Source organism: Gopherus flavomarginatus, chromosome 10 (genome assembly GCF_025201925.1).
Source record: "Gopherus flavomarginatus isolate rGopFla2 chromosome 10, rGopFla2.mat.asm, whole genome shotgun sequence".
Lineage (NCBI taxonomy): Eukaryota > Metazoa > Chordata > Testudines > Testudinidae > Gopherus > Gopherus flavomarginatus.
Window position 1 is genome coordinate 76,226,147 of NC_066626.1, and position 12,745 is coordinate 76,238,891.

At 38.7% G+C, this 12,745-nt stretch overlaps 1 protein-coding gene across 1 annotated transcript in view; it reads left to right on the plus strand.

Annotated features, from left to right (window-relative positions):
* Positions 1-12,745, plus strand: part of CNTNAP5 (contactin associated protein family member 5) — a 439,165-nt gene that overhangs the window by 281,476 nt on the left and 144,944 nt on the right. The gene's annotated exons all lie outside the window — the stretch shown is intronic.

A 12,745-nucleotide genomic window follows, 5' to 3' on the forward strand; every position in this document is an offset into this window, starting at 1 on the left:
TTTCATAAGCATCCTGATTTTTAATTCACCCTCAGTATTATTTTTATGAGATCTCATAAACTTGAACCCAGATTTGTTTCTTAATTTAACTGTTTCTTTGGTACACTTGTATAATAGCTTCTTATTGTAAGGTTCAACTCAATTATGAGAGAAATAGATAGTTAGGTAGAAAGTCCAGTATGTATACTTCCGCACCATCTGCAGTCTCTGCTCAAAGCATAAGGTATTTCTTACTCAAGTAGCCCCACTGACAGTCAGTGAGACAACTCACGTAAGGGTTTGCAGAATGAGGACCTTAATTAGTATAGAAAGTAACAGGACATCCTTTCTCTCACTAGAGAAAGGTGGTACTTTTCAGGTTAGGATGAGCTGATTGGCAGTCACTGTGGGGGAAACTCACTCTGGGACCATGACCTCTCATAAAAAGCCTCATTATGTTGAAACAATGACATTGTCTACCATTACGGAAAGATTCGTGACTGAGGGAGATGGAACCTTCTCCAGAACTGGGCTAAAACTGTAGAGCTCATAGCCTAGTGAAACAGGAATTGACCACTAACCTCTTTGCATTGAACTAATTGTAAAGCGCTCTTTTTTGTCCAAGCTTTTTTACCACAATACCTTCACTGACACCAGTGCTTTTTTATATTCAATAATTGTTTAAAAAAATAGAAATCAATGCCCCTAAGCCTGCCTCATACCACCAGGGGAGGAAATGAGAGATATCCATTGTAACTTCTTACACTTAGGAGCAGCTCAGATATTGCATAGATCAGAGCCAAGGTCGGAACCTAGAAAGATAGTCTTTTGGTTATGACTCTTCAAGTTGTTGTCCTATAGTTTAAAATCAAATGCAGATCACAAAAGAGAATCTCAGTTCAATCTCCCCGTAAAGATCTGAGTGCAATTCACATGGAGAGCTGAATGTGCTTGTCTGAGAGCAGATTTTGGCCCTAAAACCTAGAGACCAGTTCTCTTCCTTCTCTCACTCTGTTCAAGGAGAAGCCAAAATATAGCCAAGGGCCACAGCTGACTGAAAAGGGGAAGGAATGGGGGCCATTCCCCACTCTGCACTGGTTACTTTCACTGGCCAGTTACAGATGGGGGACCATACCATACTCTCTGCTAGGCTGGTAATTTTGGCTGCATTAGGCAGCCGCACATCCCCTCCAGATTCAATCCAGGGCACAACGTGAGCCTTTACATTGCTTCCTCAATAAACTCATACTTAGAGTCTCAAATTAAATTTTCATGGTGATGTAATTGGGCAGTCATTATATGTTAATTAAACATACACACAAGTTAATGATTAAGCATGTTTTTATTCAGGTGTAACAAATATTTAATAAGTGTCATTCAACTGTTGTTGAATCTCAAGTATTAAGGCAGAGTTCCATCTTCTCCTCAGCATGGTGTTTTTGGACTGCAATATGGAGCCATAATTAATATTAATATTTATTATTACTATATGTTTACATTACAATACATAGCCAATTAGTTCATTTTATCATCCATTTATCATTGTGTTATTTGGTGTTGTGCTCAATTCATATATAATACATGTATGCTAAATAGATGTAAATTGTAGGATTATAGAAGTATAAGATTGACAAGTATTTAGGAGTGATGAGTGTGTATTAGGTATATAAGTAAAGCCTGGCTAGAATGCAAGGCCTATAGGCTAAGGCCTGTAAGATTTTAGCTCAACAAGACTAGGCCATAGGTTTAAGAATTCTTGACATGAGTGGGTGACCTAGGAATAACCCTAGGCCATTAAGGTCACAAGATTACTGTAGAAATTGTGCCAATAGGTTATGTTACAGAAAACCTGATTGCATTAGACTGCAATGTATTGTCCAAATCCATGGGATACCTGATTGTAACATAATGGAATGTTCTGTCCCGACCACACGTTACATATTGTGCAAAAATGCTGATGACAATAAGGGAAACTAAGAAAACCTGTGAAAAACAATATTTGTAGGGTGTGGAATTACAGCTGAGGAAAAGAGCATTGAAACACTCATGCATATGCATAAGGTATTAGATGTGGTCAGAAGAATGATATAAAAGAGGTTGCCTGATTAGGTAAAAGACGGAAGACCTCAAGAGACAACTCCATGGGAAACCCCAGCAGGGACCATTCCTCTCTTGAGACTCATATGTTGAAAGATCCTAGAATACCTTTGAGGATGTGAGCATAACTACAGCCTCAGTCATTGCATATATTTTTGTAGGATTTATATATTCATTGAGAATTGTAACTTTAATTATTACTTTAATTAAACTTGTAGTAGTACAAATAATACTTTTTACTTGTAATTGTGTCTGCGGTCACTATCCTTGGTCTTCGTGTGTTCCTGGAGTCTCCAAATTTGAGAAAAGCACCAGAGGTCATTTTTTACATTTTTTAGCATGAAACTGTAGCAACAGGAGCTGAATCCTTGGTAGTTTAATAAAAAATTACTAAATTAACTTTAAATAAAAAAGGCTATAAATAGCACGTAGGCATTCATCCAGATGGGACCCCATAGTACTAGACATTGTGCATACACAGAGGGAGCAATAATTCCTGCTCCAAAGAATTTACAGTCTGTCACCAAGGGGAGAGAGAGAGAGAGAGAGAGAGAGAGAGAGAGACTGTGTTCTTTGAAAATGTTGGATTTTTTTAGTGGAAAGTCAGAAATCTCAAAGCTAATTTTCTTTCTCTTAATATTTGAAAAAATTGGTTGCTGAAAATGATAAAAGTTCTGGGTTTTGGTTTTCCAAAAAAAGGTTAATTTTTTTGATGGGGAAATAAAACCATTTTCCAGCTAGCTCTATCATTCTCCCCATTTTATAGATGGGAGACTGAAGCAGAGAGAGAAAATTACTTGTTTATAGTCACCAAAGAAGAGTGAGGCAGAGCTGGGAGTTGACTGCAGATTAGCCAATCTAGTTACCTAACCAGAAAACCATCCTCCCTCTCTGTGCAACTAGTTTATTGTTGTTATTAGTGTAGTTCTGAGAATAGGTGTACAACTCATGCCCCAAAGAGTTAGTCTGAGAAATTTAGGGGTGACATGAAACTATGGAAAATCCAGATAAAGGATAACATGTTGCCTGTATTCGTAGTAGTGTTATGAACTAATTACTTTGCATTGCAGTGGATATGACATTTTGAAGCAGGGATTTCAGTGAGAAGAGGCAAATCATCTGAGATGAACTCTGCCATGAGGTTTTGAGAGCAGAATTTATCCTACGTATGTAGCTAACAATCAGTAACAACTACAACTAAATGCATCTATTCCTATTAGATCACATAGGGACAATGGTCTTAGTTATTAACTGGGACTGAATTACAATTGCTTTTCCAAATGATGGTGTCTAATTTGTTTAAAACGCCCAGTTGGTGTGGGATCTAGACATGGAAAGGTACCAATGTGTTATTAGTTAATATACATGATTATCTATCTAATCTTAGTTATTTCTATGCAGCGTATCACCTTGGTAGTCAGGCACTGAACAAAAATTCTGAAGAAAGCATAGAGTGTGTGCCTGTCTGTGTGCTTCTGAGAGAGAATACAGAATATATGTTCTATTTTCAACATGGCAAGAAGTTAACGGCGGGGTGTCTCACGATGCCTTGTGTAACCATTGTTGTTCATTATATTAATGATCTGGAAAAATGGCTGAACAGTGAGGTGACAAATTGCAAATGACACACTATTATTTAGGTTAGTCAAGAACAGAGAAGACCTTGGGGTACTCTATAAGGGCCTCATCTTGAAGGTTGTGTTCATTTCTAGTTACTATTAAAAAAAGATTGTTGGAATAGAAGGTATTCAGGGACAAACCTAACGAGTCACAGAAAGACTTCTATGCAAAGAAAGGCTGGAAAGACTGGGAATGTCAGGTTTAGACAGGAGATGTGTAAGAGGGGGCATATAGTGATGTTGGAGAGGTAAATCAGGTGCTTCCATCTGCATTTTCACGTCATTCAAAACCAAAAAGACTTTTAATGACACTGAAAGGCCACACACTTAATACTGCTAAAAGGAAATACTTTCATCCAGCACATAATTAACCCATGGAACTCATTGCCCTGAATATCATTAACCTTAACGCAGAGCAGGATTTAAAGAGAATTTCAACATCTATGATGGATAATGAGAACATCTACAGTTGAATTAGAGAGAGAGATGTCCCCTGTAGGCAAGTCATTCAATAATTGTCTACTATTAAATTCTCTTGCACTGGTCAGAACTGGTGTAGCATTGGTGATGATTCTCTGAAGCTTGTTCTCTTTCTCTTCCTGCTTGAAGTCTATTGATCTGTCTTGTGTATTTCCTCACACCCTCCAGTACTAAGTCTATAGTCATGCAACCTACAGCTATGTACTTGTATTGCTACTCTATAATGGAGAGTGTTTAAAATGACCTCTTCACACTTCCTAGGGAATACATATTAACCTCAGTATCTGAAAGATTTGGTGATGATGAACAGCATGATACCCCTCCTCTATTTCTTTAGTTCTTCAGTTTTGCTGTACACAGACCCTGGGCCATTAAACAACACTTAGAAGTCGGTATGACAAGATCAATGCTTAATTTTATCTCATTTGGTTATTTATCCATTTTTATGGAGGTCCAGAGCAAGGGAAGATGAGTCCTCTTTTGTGGCTCTTACTGCTAGTCTGAAATTTGTTTGGGAAACTCCCATAAAGGAACCTTGTGTTAGAGAATAAGAAATGGTCCCTACCTGTAGCTGAACATTCCTCTTCTTGTTCATTAAAATCTGAACTTGAAATGCAAATATCAACTATCTTGTAGAGCCAAGGAAAATTTTAATTTTCCATCTTTCAGAATACCGCATACAAATCATATTTAAGGTACAGTCATAAGCAGGGATTGTAAAAGTTGCTGCAGGAAATGGATAATCGGACATCTAAACCATCAAAGTGACCCTTGTGATTTATAAAATCACTTCTAATCTTCCCCCCCCCCATAATTCCTGCAATGCTCGACACTTTTATTACATTTGAACCAACTCGTTTACCTGCACCCCCCGACCCATATGTTATATAACTAATTACATGCAGAAAATAAGGCCTCAGTCTGTCAAAGGTCAGAATGGTTCTGATGGTCAGTTGAGATTTCAAGCCAGTCAGGATGCAGGGAGCTGCCAAAAACCACATTGATATTTGCACAGGCTTTTGGATTAATAAATAACTCCGATTTGCATAAATCAGAGGCAGCTATTTATAGTTCATTCTGTTGCATCATCCGTTCTTTGCCTTTGTTTACTAGGCCTTCTACCCACACAATTCCAAAGAGACAGTCCTGGGTGAGCTGCCATGATCGTAGGTGTGCCATTTTCTCCAATTTTTATACAGTTTTATAATTTTATATAATCGAGCTGGTGGTGTTTCCTTCTCTGATTTTCTGCATTGTTCTTGGAACATAAGATTGTTTCCGCACAAATAGTTTTAATAGTTCTTGCTTCGGTTGCTAACTTGCAACCTACGTATTCATGTTAAGCACGCATAATTCATACCAGGCCTTAATAACCTATCGTGTATTACATGGATATATGACTCACAGTATATATTGATATAGACAGATATGTCCCAACAGTCCCCCTTCTTGATACATGATTAATGCCATTAATTATTGTATCACTTTATAATTTTGCAAGCAATTTAATTGTATATATTACTTGCTTCAAAACTTTTTTTTTTAATTTGGCAGTATAAACATAGCATAATAAAGGTTAATAAAATTATGAATACAAATAATATGACAATAGGATGTAGCGTTAAATTTAGAAGAGCTGTGACACGGGGAGACCATTTTTAAAAAACATTATACCAATGAGAAATTGCCAATTAAAATTAAAAAAAAAAAGTGACTATTGTGGATTAAAATTTTTATTTTTTAGCTTTTTATTTTTTTTTGCTTTTATTAATTATATTGTTGTTAACGTATTTTTTTAATTAAAGGACCAGTTTAAATTTTTTGCTTTTTAAACAACTTTTTTTTTTTTTTTTTTTTTTTAAGCAGAGGACCTTGATAAATAATAGTATTAATAATGACCTTTGTTACATGAGTTAATTGGGCCTTCTTTGTTATACTTTTTAAAAATACATGTTTTTAGTGGTTACCACACAGATACACCCATTGCGTAAATTAAACTTTTGTGCCATTCGAGACTAAACATTGCATGATACATTGTTCGCTTGAATGGTTTAAATGACATTCCATTAGGGACCAAGTTAGTGGTGGGTACACCCATTTGCTTTGTCCCCACTCTTCACAATGTTTTGTTAATTTTACTAATGTATAATTAATTTAAATGCTATTTAAATAGAGACTGGACCTTAGAAGTCAAGGGCAAAACTCCCATTAAATCCCAAGAGTCTTTATCTAGCTTTGGGATTTTTGATTACAAGTACACTTGGGCCCTGCAGTACATACTTGGGCAGCTAACCTGTGTTGCTCTGGCTTTGCTGACATTTTTAGCACTCCAGCTCGATGAAAGCTAGCTTGGGAATGCCTACCTGTGCCGCAGTCACACCTGCTGACTGCCGTCTAGACATAGCCTAAGAGTTTGATCTAATTCTAATTTGTCAATGGGCAACAATATAAGTGCTTGATGTTTATTTAGTACCTTTCATAGTCAAGGCATTGTAAAAAGATTTGCAACATCTCTCTCAGACACCTGACATTTTCCAGGGTGCTCCAGATTTTGACAATTTTTAAACTTCTACTTTGGATTCTAGTTAAATGCTCCAGAATCTTATTGAAAAAAAAAGAAAAGCTTAAACGTTTGTACTATATCAAAGTTTTTATATCAAAGTTTTTGAGCTGTCAACAGCCATCTTGCAATGTCTAGCTAGCGCAGAGATACAACCAGCTCTGCTCCTGCATGATTCCATGCATGCTTAATATACTAACTTAGCCTCACATTTTTAAGATATTAAAGTGTTCCTGTGTTTGGCATTGCAACACTGATTTAGGAGCCTCATTTTCATCAGGAGCTAAAGTCCCATTGACAGTCAATGGTATTTACATGGGATTACCACAGGAAACGTCCTGGTGGATACTCACCAAGAAATAGGCTGGAAAGATGATGGTGTGCCACCTCTGTGTCTCAGAATGGCATTTCTATAATGGCAAGCTTATGCACAGTTGTGAAAGAAACCTCCCTCCTCCTGCATTGGCCCAAGGAGCAGAGTCACCGCATTGGGAAGGGCAGTCTATACCAAAGTAGTGGGTGCAAATTCCTGGTGCCTGCTGGCCAGCTCTGGGAGAGATTAAGCGTCTTCAAAGTGGTGTAGGTCATTGCATCCCTAACAGAGTAGGGCCCCAGGTATTATATTGTCAGTATCATCAGGGAGTATGGTCAGCCCAAGGCCTGGGGGTGGGATTGGAACCCACTCAGAATTGTTTCCATGCAGATGCATTGAGGAGTTTAAATGCTGGGTTGAAGTGTCACCAAATGGATGAAAATGTAGGAGGAGGCTGAGTATAGAGAGAGAGCTTCACAAGCACACACATTTTGGGAACCAGCAGGGAAAGCTAGAAAAATTAATGTTTAATGAACTGGGAAATTGCCTTTTTATGTCCATTGGGAAATTTATATTTACTTGCTTAACTGCTGCCACAGCTAAAAACAATGCACTATGGGAGGGCCAGAGCGTCATCTCAGGTGGGCACATATTACTCTTGTAGTGGTAAGGGCAGCTTTAAGGACAAGATTTGATGTTCTGTATAGGACACCACAAAAAATATATATCCTATGAGCTCTCTGAGCAATTTTTCTCTTGCTCTTGTAGCATTTTCCATATGTTTGGCTTGTTGGCAATTTAATCAGTCTGAATAATCTTGTTTTGTGACAAACCTCCTAAATCACGGAAGAGTGATTCAGTTCCATAGGTGAAATGTGGGCTACGGAGAGATTTCCAGATGAAGAATAAAAATGTGAATTAAACAATACAGAACGCATTGAAAAACAGTTGTCCAGCTGCTCTAATTCCTCCTCTCCCCTCCCTCCCTACTCCATTTTAATGTGTGTGCCATCAAAGACAACAGGGAGAATTCCAGCAGGATGATGGAGGTATTGGTGAAGCTAGACTGAGGGTCTGAAATGTGCTGTAAGTGCTCAAGTCCTGTGCTGTAAAACTATCTCAGACCCCATAATGTCCTAGTAAATTGGACCATTAAATAAAACTGCTAAATCATAAAGCTGTAGCATTACCCTGAAATTAAAACATTGTCACTTTTGCATTTTGGAATGAACTAACAAGCCTTTAGGAAATTGGCTTTCGAAGACTGAGTTTAAATCTTCTGGGTTCTTTGGTGGGATTTTGGCTGCCATCTCGAAGTGCATTTGCTGCTGTCATGGTATAATTCCCCACTCTGAACCTTAGCGTCCAAAAGATGGGGTACCAGCATGAATTCCTCTAAGCTCAATTACCAGCTTAGAACCTGTAGCGCTGCCACCAACCAGGAATTCCAGTGCCTGCTACACTCTGGTCCTCCCAAAAACCTTGCCCGGGGACCCCCAAGACCCAGTCCCTCTGGATCTTAACACAAGGAAAGTAAACCCTTTCCCTCACCGTTGCCTCTCCCAGGCTTCCCCTCCCTGGGTTACCCTGGAAGATCACGATGATTCAAACTCCTTGAATCTTAAAACAGAGAGGAAAATGCACCTTCCCCCCTCCTTCTCTCTTCCCCTCCCAGATTCTCGCTGAGAGAGACAGTAATCCTAACATATAGAGAAAATAACCTCTCTCTCCCCCTTCCCTCCTTTCTCCCCACCAATTCCCCGGTGAATCCAGACCCCATCCCCTGGGGTCTCACACCAGAATAAAAAAAAAACAATCAGGTTCTTAAACAAGAAAAGCTTTTAATTAAAGAAAAGAAAAAAAAGTAAAAATTATCTTTGTAAATTTAAAATGGAATAGGTACAGGGTTTTTCAGCTATAGACACTGGGAATACCCTCCCAGCCTAAATATTCAAGTACAAATTAAAATCCTTCCAGCCAAATACACATTTGAACTCCTCCCAGCCAAATACACATTTACAAATAAAGAAAACAAACATAAGCCTAACTCGCTTTATCTACCTAGTACTCACTATTCTGAACTTATAAGAGCCTGTACCGGAGAGATTGGAGAGAAACCTGGTTGCACGTCTGGTCCCTCTGAGCCCCCAGAGTGAACAACCACCAAAAACTAACAGCACACACACACAAACTTCCCTCCCTCAAGATTTGAAAGTATCCTGACCCCTGATTGGTCCTCTGGTCAGGTGACAGCCAGGCTCACTGATTTTGTTAACCCTTTCCAGGCAAAAGCTATATGAAGTACTTCTGTTTTATTAACTCTTACTTATCTGTTTATAACAGCTGCCTTTTAGCTACAGCATTTGAGCCTGATTCAAAATTTGACCAGCAGAGTAATAAATTAAATAAATTTGAGATCATGGGCGGGGGGAAGAGTAAAACAGCAACCCTTGCTTAAAAATCTGCTTTCTCATTCTCTTTGTAAATGCACAACAGCCGAGGGAGAGCTTATTAATTAAAGTCAATGTAGAAAAAATATAATAAGGACATTAAAGTGATAATGATCTTCCTTGGGTTTCTTTAAATAAAGAATTTACATATCTTAAGGATCACATAGATGATGGGTGGTAGAAACAGTGGTACTCTGCTTAGTCTGTACTCACAATCACTCAATAATTGAATGTTTCTCATAGAAGAAAACCTACAAAGAAATAAATTCCAGTCTCAGTATTAATGGCCACCTTTTCAAAAGGCTGAGGCCTGGGTCTCTGCAGAGCTGTGCAACCAGGAAGCTACAGGTGTGTCCATCCCTAATGCAGGTTCGGTTGAATTTTTTAATTGAGAGAGGAAAATTAAAACCAGACAAATTGAAACTTCAAAACACCATGTGGCCGTTTATTAACAGGGAGAAAATCACAACTTGGGCTGGGGAGGAGCACTTCTACCAACTAACAGTACTATTAGAACAAGAAATGTTTACACAACTTGAAGCAATCTATTTACATCCATTAACAAGGAACCAAATGATTAAAAATTAACTGCTCTTTAAAAAAGTAAAATAAATACACTAAATTAAATGAACTGTGCGCACATTAACCAAATATCACAAAATACACCAACAATAGCTATTAATACAACAATTAAACTTTCTTATGCTGTATACACACACTTTATACCGAATAACAACAATATACAGTTCTGCAGAAGAGACTAAGCAAAGCACAGAGTATTCACAGAAAAATAGAAAGCAAGTATCGTGTTCCAGGTGCAGCTGATCAGCAGTACGAACACCAGAAGCATACCAAAACCGTAGAAGATAATTTGGAAAAAAAATAATAAATGTCACTTCCCGAGCCGGCTATATCCAGAGGAGACCCCTGGCTGAAGGGTTGATCAGGTCCTTCAGTCAGTATGTGGATACTCCTGCAGATTCTGGTACGAGGCATGGTTTTATTCGAAGACTCTTTTACACTTGTCAGAATCTGATTGGTCCTAGCTCCTTCACCTTCCAGGTTCTGAGTTGGTGCCCTCTACATAGATAGAATCTGCACACAGCACACTAGAAGCTACTAGAAGCTGCACCCAGCACACTAGCATTATTTTGCACGCAAACCTAATCTGATCATTTGAACTGAACTACTACTGGTCAGATTGGATCCCTTTGCTCACGGCACGCCGGTATTATGCACACAGCTCTAGCCTGACCCTTAGGTGACCAGGCAAAAAGAGCGGGAAAATGCACACGGCACTATAATGTTGCACACTGCACCTTAAGATGGCACACAACACCACGGTGTTGCACACGGTACCAGTGTGACCTTTAGATGACCGACAATTGGCCATACAGACACCATGTTAAAATAGAGCCCTTAGGGCTGTGACAAGGTGCATATAGCTATTTCCACTGCTGAATACTTGTTTGTATGTGGAGTTGCTTCAAATGTGAGTGCAGATGGTATATGTAAATACAGATACACATTTTTGCATTTCTATCTTGGACCTCTGTCTTTGAAAATGTGGCTCTTAAAAATCATCAGTACGCTTCAGAATAAACATCAATTGAAATTGGTCAAGGTAATTCACACCACTCCCATAGCTTTTGTTATAGGCAGGCAGTAATTTATCAGGGCATGTTTGCAAATTTATACCCCTGCAGGATAGCATCCTTTAATAATAAAATAAAACTAAAAAAAAAAAAAGCTTATTGTGCAAAAGTGAACAGAGATACTGGAGAAGTATTAGAGTAGCAAGTGTTAGAATAGCATAATCCACTCTGCCCTCTACTTCAGGATGTGAAATGAGAGGGAGGAGAACATAAGACAGCATGAAACCTGCTCTGATGTAAGTGACATATTCTATGTTCCTCGTAACCTGTATGGGTCATTCAGTTTGTTGCTTGGACACTTTGGAATGGTGACCAGGATAAGTAGTGAACTCTTAACCCAAAAATAAAAAAAAATATCTGTTTGCCAGGTCTAACAGTTTGTGTAAGACACCAACCATTCATATCCATCAATGTCTCCGGTAATTTTGTCCAACTGTATTCACAAATATCAGTTATCAGCACACTTCCCCCGATCACTCAATTACTTTAATAGATTATTTTAATTATCTTTTAATATATGCATTTTCTGCTACTGAAAGAATCTCTATTGATAACTCCGGATGATGAAGTCTTGCATTAACCTAGTGGTGTCTTTTCTGACTATATTCTAGTATTTGCTAATTTCTCGAAAAACTCTGAATGTTTTGAACATAACAAAAGTTATTTGATATATAATAGCTTCTGGCACTGCTAGGATCACTTTTACCATCAATGAGGGACTTTTAGACTCAGTAAGACAGATGCCAGCAATTATAACAGCAACAGTGAAGTTCATTGAGCAAAGGTACCAGGTACCCCTTTGTTGTTTGACTACTTTTATATGAAACCTAATTCTGAATTCCTAGTGTCTCCATTGTAAAAGAGAAATTGTGTTCAGCCAAGGACACACCAATGGACAAGGACCCCAGATATTCAGAACTGTTTGAGAGAAATCCATGCTCATCTGCATCACTCTGACTGTGAGTGGCCAACTGCTGACCCGGTTGGCTAAATAAACTTTCTAACATGAGACAGACTAACATCCTTTGTTAATAAACTCCCCCATGAGAGCAGAGGGGAGCTCAGAAGTATCTTAAAAGAAGGCCAGCTCATGGCAAAACCAGCCTTGCAAGAGGCAATGAATACATTGGACATCACTGCCAGGTCTATGGCCACTGTATTAACCATGCAACGAGCATCATAGCTCAAAGCTTTGGGCATCCCTTCTGAAGTACAAACCACAACTGAGGACTTGCTTTCACAGGCTAGGAACTGTTCAGCAAGAGAACTCACACTAAGCTACACTTGCTGAAAGATTCCAAAGCAACTATACTATAGGAATTTATGCCCCTCCAACCTACTATAAATCATGCCTTCCTCAACCACATCATCAGCAAAAACAGCATATGCCATCTTACCACAGACAACTTGCGTACCAGGCCAAGAAACTGCTGAAGTATAGCACAGGACAACAAGCTTCCTCAACCTCAGTGGTGCACAGTGTTCCTTCTACATGTCAGAACTGATGAGACACTCAAGTTGCACCACAGGTAGTCTGTGAACTACATCCTTCAGAAGCCCCCTCACCCTATTCCATTGGGCATGGTTGAAGA